The following is a 7,877-nucleotide window of genomic DNA, read 5'->3' as shown; positions in this document are numbered from 1 at the left end:
ACACAAAATTGGCGGAGGAGTTTGTAAAATTTATAAAGGTCAACTCTTTCAAATTTGACTTTTAGCAGCGAGATTTTCAGCTTCAAACATATGAAATGCTTGCCGCATATCTGAATACCCATTATGTAAATTTCAAATGTTTAGATTAAAATTTGGCTGAATAGTTTGCTAGAGACTGCAAAGGCCAAATCTTTTGAACTTTGACCCCTTGGCAGCTCAAATTTGGAGGCTTTTATATTTCAACAGCCCTTAAAATAACCGCACTGAAGTAATTAAAAAATAATATTTTAGATTTTAGAGTAGAAGACCACTTTTCTATATAAAACAAACATAAATGAGCACTTACTTCATGGCCAGTCAGGCATTTAATTATTCACAATTTCTAATTTTTTCAGCAGTTAGTAGGGGGGGGGTTAATAAGCATTTCGGCTTTCTTACATTTTTAAGGAGGATAAAAGCCCACATGTTGTTAACTATTCGATAATTTTGCCAAACGAAAGATACTGTAAAAATATTTTTCCTATATACTTGCCTCCCCACGAGGGCAGAGATAGACATAAGGTTGGTTTTTAATGTGGGGAAATCCATCTTCCTAAAAAGGGGGACGCTAGACAGGAACAAAAATAAAAATTGCCTCAATCTAGAAGGATTTCTCCTCCACTGATCGAGGTCAGACAAGGTGAAGTGCAGTATCAGAACATATACTACACTTTGCTCCTAGCCAAGGAATGTACAGTAACAATATTGGTGTTGACTTTCTTAAATATTAATACTCAAAAAAATATTTGATATTTTAAAAAAGTGCTTTTTATTTATTTATTTATTTTTTTTTGTTTTACATTCTATAAAAATAAAAGGGGTAAAATGTCACTTTTAAATTAGGGGACATTTTTTTGTTCTGTATTAAATAAAAAGGATATTTACACCAGTAATTTAATAAACAAAAGATACCGTGAAAATATTGTTTTGTTTTTTTTTTCAATGTTACTATTCAAATTCATATTTGATATTTAAAAAAAAAGTGCAATCTTATCCATTTATTTTTTTATTTACATTCTATAAAAATGAAGGAAGTTTAATTTAAAATTTTTAATCCGGGGAGGGGACATTTACTCATACCTTATATTTTTTAAAAAAAGGACACCCCCACTTACTACTAATAATGGTGTTCTTTAGAAACCTATTCTTAAAAGGGGGTCTTTAGAAATCTATTCTTAAAAGGGGGTCTTTAGAAATCTATTCTTGAAAGGGGGTCTTTAGAAACCTATTCTTGAAAGGGGGTCCTTGCTAACTAATTTGTAATTTCACCTAACAATTGAAAAAAAATAAATAAGTATTTAAGACAAAAAACGATAAAGGAGTCAAAATCAAATACATCACAAATGAGTGTTACCAAAGGCAACATAAGTAACTCTTCTACCTATTTGAATCAGTTTGTTTTATGTTTTAACTTATTTTGAAGCGTTTATTCACTTGAAAAAATTCGTGCTGAATCTTACATTAGAATTAGAAAAATTGGCGGATATAAAACAGTTATAATCGAAGTCCTGATAATCATTTAAAAATCAATAATAAAACAAAATACTGGTAGGAAACTAAAAATAAATGTCATAATGACACTTTTTTATTTGGTTGATTAAATTGTTTAGTGGAAGTACAGAATAGTTAACAACATATAGGATATAATACCTATCGAAAGAAAAAAACATAAGAAAGCAAAAACTGATATGAGCTCCACTCTCTTCCCTCCAACAAAAAAATTACAGATATTATTGATTGCTAACAGGTCATGAAGTGGGTGCTCATTTTATGTTAATTTATATAGGAAAGTGATTACCCGCTTTAAAAACTTAAATATTTTATTCTTTTTGCGGGTATTTTAAAGCTGTTGAAACGTAGTCGCAGAAATATAGTACATTTTTTTTAAGGAGTTAAAATTGGGTTAGATTGTAAAGTTTTACAATTATTTTTTTTTACTATTTAAGTTTGTGTTACTTGGTGATGGCCAATGACTGTGTTTATTTCATGTAAATTTGTAAACGTGAGTCCCATGCTAAAATTTTAAATATTGGAGAAAACATTAATACGAAATAATAGGTAATGTAGAAAAAAAATTGACAAAAATTAAATGTCAGATTAAATAATATAATTTTAGATGTTTGGGTTATCCTGATGCTCCACACTCCTTTGTTTACATCGGAAGTGACGTCACACAAATCTTATAATACGGATGGCTACAATTGTAAAAATAATTTGTTTTATTTTTCTTTCATTTTGAGTTTCTTTTTTCTCCCGTTTGTTTTTGTTTTCTACAATTAATAAACCAGTTTACAAGTAAAAAATACTTTGTTTTAGCGAATTTAATTTTTTTTTCTCTCCCATTTGTTATATTGGTATTTGAGCGGAGAATCTAACATTTCTTTTCATTTTAAGAATTTGTTTTAGTTTTTAATTACTAACACAGCGGAGAATTTAACTTGTTTTTTCTCCCATTTCTTATTTTGAGCGGAGAATTTATTTTATTTTCATTTTGAGCTCTTTTTCCGATCCGGTGTTACCTTTTATAGGTACTCCTGCAGTAGCGGTGTCAGAAATTTCGTGAAAAATAGTGAATAATTCCACCCCATCTTTCCAAGCTTATAACTCCTCAAAAAATGCAATTCAAGCCCTAATTTTTTTTTCAATTAAAGGAGCAAGGACCAAGAGTTCATTAAAAAAAAAAAAAAAAAAAAACGTGTTTTTTTTTTTAAAAAGGTTTTAAACTTCGGACTTTACAGGTAAAATTCTATAAGAACACTATGTTTTTTTTGTTTTAAATTTGAATATATTATGTATTGACCTTTTCTCTTCAATTTGTGAGTAAATAATTATGTACTCATCGGGTTCTAAATTAATTATTATTAGATATTTACAAAATGGGAGGTGTGAATTATTAGACCCCCTGTCTTTCCAAGCTTATAACTCCTCGAAAAATGTAATTCAAGCCCTAATTTTATTTTTTCAATTAAAGGAGCAAGGACCAAGGTTCCATTAAAAAAAAAAAAGAAAAAACAAATAACGTGGTTTAAAAAAAAAGGTTTTAAACTTCAAACTTTACAGGTAAAATTCTAAAAGAACACTATGTTTTTTTTTTTAAATTTGAATATATTATGTATTGACTTTTTCTCTTCAATTTGTGAGTAAATAATTATGTACTCATCGGGTTACTAAATTAAGTATTTACTTTTTAATAGACACTTAAAAATTGGGATGGGGGGGTTCGTGAATTTAAAAAAAAAAACGTTTGTCTAAAATATTATATTCGATTTATTGGAAAGAACATAAAATTTCACATTTACCCTGAAAATATCGTAAAAATAGAATCAATAGAAAAATTTTGATAGATTTTTAAAATTTAAAAATTGAAAAATATTGAGTTTAAAAATTGAAAAATATTGAGTTCGGAAAATTCATTACTGTTTAAAAAAATATATATATTTCTATTACTTTTAAAACAACTGTAATAGTTTATTTTGGAAGTATAATCCATAAAGAAAATAAATAACCCACTTTTAACAGAGAAATTCCGAGATTTTTATATTGTATTCGCAGTTTCGTGTTAGGTGTGTCAAAAATTCCTACAAAAATTCTGATACCGCTACTCCTGCAGTCCAGCACTTTACGACCCAAGCTATTTTTTAACGCTATTATTTAGAAACCTATTATTTAACATTGGGAAGGGAGGGTGTATTGTAACTATTCTGTACTTTCACTTAACAATTCAATTAAAAAAAAAGGTAAATATGAAGAATTACTCCACCCTCGAAAATTCCTTTAAAATTACCACTCTTAAAGGTTTACCAAACTTTTATATTATAAAAGGGTGCATCTGCATTTTACGACCCGCGCTATTTTTTAATAGTATTTTCAAGTTAAATTCAAGTGTCACGATATTTTTTTTTTAATTCAATTGTTAGGTGAAAGTACAGAATAGTTACAATACACCCTCCGTTCCCCATGTTAAATAATAGGTTTCTAAATAATAGTGTTAAAAATAGCTCGGGTCGTAAAGTGCAGGAGTACCTATAAAAGGTAACGCCGGATCAGAAAAAGAGCTCAAAATGAAAATAAAATAAATTTTCCGCTCAAAATAAGAAATGGGAGAAAAAAAAAAACAAGTTAAATTCTCCGCTGTGTTAGTAATTCAAAACTAAAACAAATTCTCAAAATGAAAAGAAATGGGCAATCTCCAAAAATACCGTTAGGGCTTACAACATGGCCGCCAGAAGAGTCACGTGATCCGGTTGATCCAAAACATGAATCGCCGTATTACGAAACTGGAAAACGCAAATTTAAAGCAAACTTTGACAAACAAGCATAATAATTAAGTACAAAAACAGTTTTTCAATATCATAATAATAAATAATTTATTTAGAACGGTCATTTAATTTTTTGTTGAGAAACAATCACAGTTTGTTTGTTTTTCTATTATGTTTTAAACGACTGTAATAGTTTATTTTGGAAGTATATTTCATAAAGAAAATTGACAACCCACTTTAAAAAGAGAAATTACGAGTTTTATATATTTTATTCGCAGTTTTTTGTTGGGGGTGTCAAAAATTCCGCCTAAAATTCTGATACACCTAGTCGACCACTTGTTTGTTCTGAATAAAATACTTTTTATAAACACTGTTTTAACTAAAAACAACCTAAGATTGTTTCTCAAAGTTTGCCTATTTTTATAACAACATTATATCAACAAAAAATTAAATACAAACAAATTGTGATTGTTTGTCAAAGTTTGCCATCAAGGCTGCGTTTTCCATTTGCACGATTCATGTTTTGGATCAACCGGATCACGTGACTCTTCTGGCGGCCATGTTGTAAGCCCTAACGGTATTTTTGGAGATTACCAAGAAATGTTAGATTCTCCGCTCAAATACCAATATAACAAATGGAAGAGAAAAAAAAGTAAAACAAATTATTTTTTACTTGTAAACTGGTTTATTAATTGTAGAAAACAAAAACAAACGGGAGAAAAAAGAGCTCAAAATGAAAGATAAATAAAACAAATTATTTTTACAATTGTAGCCATCCGTATTATAAGATTTGCGTGACGTCACTTCCGATGTAAACAAAGGAGTGCGGAGCGTCAGGATAACCGATGTTTGGTGTTTGTTTACGATAGAGTCAATAGATCGATTTTTTTTTTAATAAGTCGTTTTACGCAAAAACATACTATATAGTAATATTTTTAAAATTACGAAAATTCACCGAGTATTTATTGTTTTGTTTGTTTTTGTTTTTACTAGGCACCGCCAAAAATGGCCGCAAAATCAAGTTGTTGTTGTTTTTTAAAACGAAATTACATTTATTAAAATCCATTATTTCTGAGTAACTTTTTTTTTCCAGAAAGATAAAACCCTGAATTTTATCATATAGAAAACAGAATAATGTAAAACTTTTTCTACTATTTTTAATTCAATTTTAAATGTTAAATTTTCCCAAAAAGTTAACAATTGACATTTTTTGTCTTGCACAAAAAACGTACTTAAATATTTAAAAAAAAAGGGGTTTTGAAATAATTAATTAATTTATTTATTGTCTAACTAAGATTTAGGATGATTTTCTAAGAGAATATGCAAAAATATTATAATATAAGTACCTGAATTTCAAATAATTCCACTTATTCATATAGGTAACCAGATATTTCGCGTTGACGTAGAGTTCAGATCGACTCTGCTTACGTTTTCGTTTGATAAAAAGCAAACTATGGAAGACCAAACAAGGCCAAAAAAAACTTATTTTTCAGTGACGAAAATTTCAATGTATTATTAAGCTGAGGCTGGCCAGTACCAGATGGGTGACCATTTGTATGCGTTTGGTTTTTAATGTGTATGTGTGTGGGGGCCAGGCTCCCCAAAATGGGGGGGGGCAATTTAAAGCAGAATAAAAAAAAATTATTTCAGCGCGTTTGGTCCACCGTAGTCGAAAGGCGGCAAACGTTTTCAAACGGGATCGAAAAAAATGATGCTATTTTTAACACAAAGGGCACAATATTTATCGAATTTTTTTTTTTGGTATCGATTATTCAAAGCATGCCCTGTTTAATAATGGTCATGCATTATTCGGTTCGCTAAAAAGAAATTGTTAATTTATTTATCAAAAATTTTAAAATAGCTTTTTTCGTATAAATATTAAAAAAAATTTTTTTTTGTTTTGCTTAACTTAAATTAATTATTTTACTTAACATATTCACCGAATTTCACACTTCCAAACTCAAAAGCGGGATAATTAAACACAATCGAAGTTCTGATATTCAGACGTCAAAATAAGGTATGCAAACAATTTTTTTTTTTTTTTAATCTATAATTCTGTCCCTTACAACAACACAATATGTTGATTTCAGTTTCAGATGATTATTTTAAGCATATTTGTTCCCACTTCAAAACAAGGGGGAGTTTTGTAAGCAAAAAAAAATATATATATAAATATCGTTTATGAAAAATAAGTACACTGTTATAAAGTTCATTCTTCTCCTAATAATCGCTGAAAATTTCGTATTGATCGGATAATTACCTGATTTTTGGTAGATTTTTAAAAAGACGGTCCGTCAAAAAGTACTGACCTGCCCCCCCCCCCCAGTTTTGGCGGTGCCTAGTTTTTACTAAAACTGCAGTAACTCGATTAGTTTTCGTAATTTTTTCATAGTTTTTATTCGATTGCAATAAAATAAATGTTTTTAATGTTTAAAATTATTTTTAAAGTTATTGAATTTTTAACTTGTTAAAAAGTAAAAGAAAAACACTTACCTTTCCTTCCAGAAATTCAATAAATAAATTTAAAAAATCGGGGTGAATTCGTTTTTCTTTTCTTTTGTGTTCAAAACGGAAAATTTGTTTTGTTTGTTAGGATTTCTTTAGTAAATTGATACAACTTTCGTTTTGTGTGTTGAATTCATTAAGAAATAAAATACATGAAAATATAAAAGAATCAAAATTAAAAGATGAAAAACACGATTTAAACGTAAAATTATTGAAGGCGAAAATCAACTGCTAAGGAAGAATGGATTTAGGTCATCATAAAACGGTGTAATCATTATTTCGTCCCTCGTGTAAAAATATCCATTACTTAAATGTGCCGAATCGTTTTTTCTATCAAGTTGAGATTAGTTTTATCAATACTTTAGGTTTGTTGCCATTCATTTTGTAAAATTTTCTTTTTAAATACAATTTATTAAAAAAATTAAAAATATGAAGATTTATTTCGTAAAATTCATTTTTTTAAAACAATTTATTTGTCAATACTTAAGGTTTATTTCGATTTGTTTTGTAAAATTAATTTTTTCATTATACAATTTATTCAAATATAAAAAAAAATATATGAAGATATTTATTTTGTAAAAATCATTTTATATACAATTTATTAAAAAGAAATATGAAAATACGAAAACCAGGTTTGTTTTCTAAGATTGAACATTTCATTATTTTTGGAATTACTGTTAACCTTCAAGATGAGACCAGTAGTCCGAAGTATATTGTCAAAAAAAACAAAAAAAAACAACTTTTGAATATATTATTTAAAATAAATAAAATTGTTTATTATTTTTAAAACGTACTGTTTATAATGTTTATTTTTGAAAGAAAGCTCTGCTTATTTAAAACTGTTAACATCTGAAATACTGATATTATTGTTTACGTATTGTTTGCGTAGTAACATATCGGTGATTAGGAGGAATTTTTTCCTTTTATCCGATATAAGGATTGAGAGTATTTTTCACTCAATCTCCAATCTTGCCACAATCAACTTCGGTGGAAAGGGAAACAATTTTACATTAATAAACGATTTTCAAATGCCATCTGAGAAAGAGAGAGAAATTAAAGATGGTATCCATGGAT

The 7,877-nt window shown here is 28.1% G+C and overlaps 1 long non-coding RNA gene across 1 annotated transcript in view; it reads right to left on the bottom strand.

Annotated features, from left to right (window-relative positions):
• The window catches only part of LOC145270552 (uncharacterized), a 38,650-nt gene extending 31,595 nt beyond the window's left edge, over window positions 1-7,055 (bottom strand). The window contains exon 1 of the long non-coding RNA XR_013865437.1: window positions 6,792-7,055. This is a non-coding gene — a long non-coding RNA (uncharacterized LOC145270552). The remainder of the gene's footprint in view (window positions 1-6,791) is intronic.
• Between the last annotated feature and the right edge of the window lie 822 nt (window positions 7,056-7,877).

Source organism: Euprymna scolopes, chromosome 46, assembly GCF_053919585.1.
Source record: "Euprymna scolopes isolate OS-2025 chromosome 46, ASM5391958v1, whole genome shotgun sequence".
Lineage (NCBI taxonomy): Eukaryota > Metazoa > Mollusca > Cephalopoda > Sepiida > Sepiolidae > Euprymna > Euprymna scolopes.
Note: the sequence above shows the minus strand (reverse complement) of the source record. Positions and strands in the feature narration are given on the sequence as shown.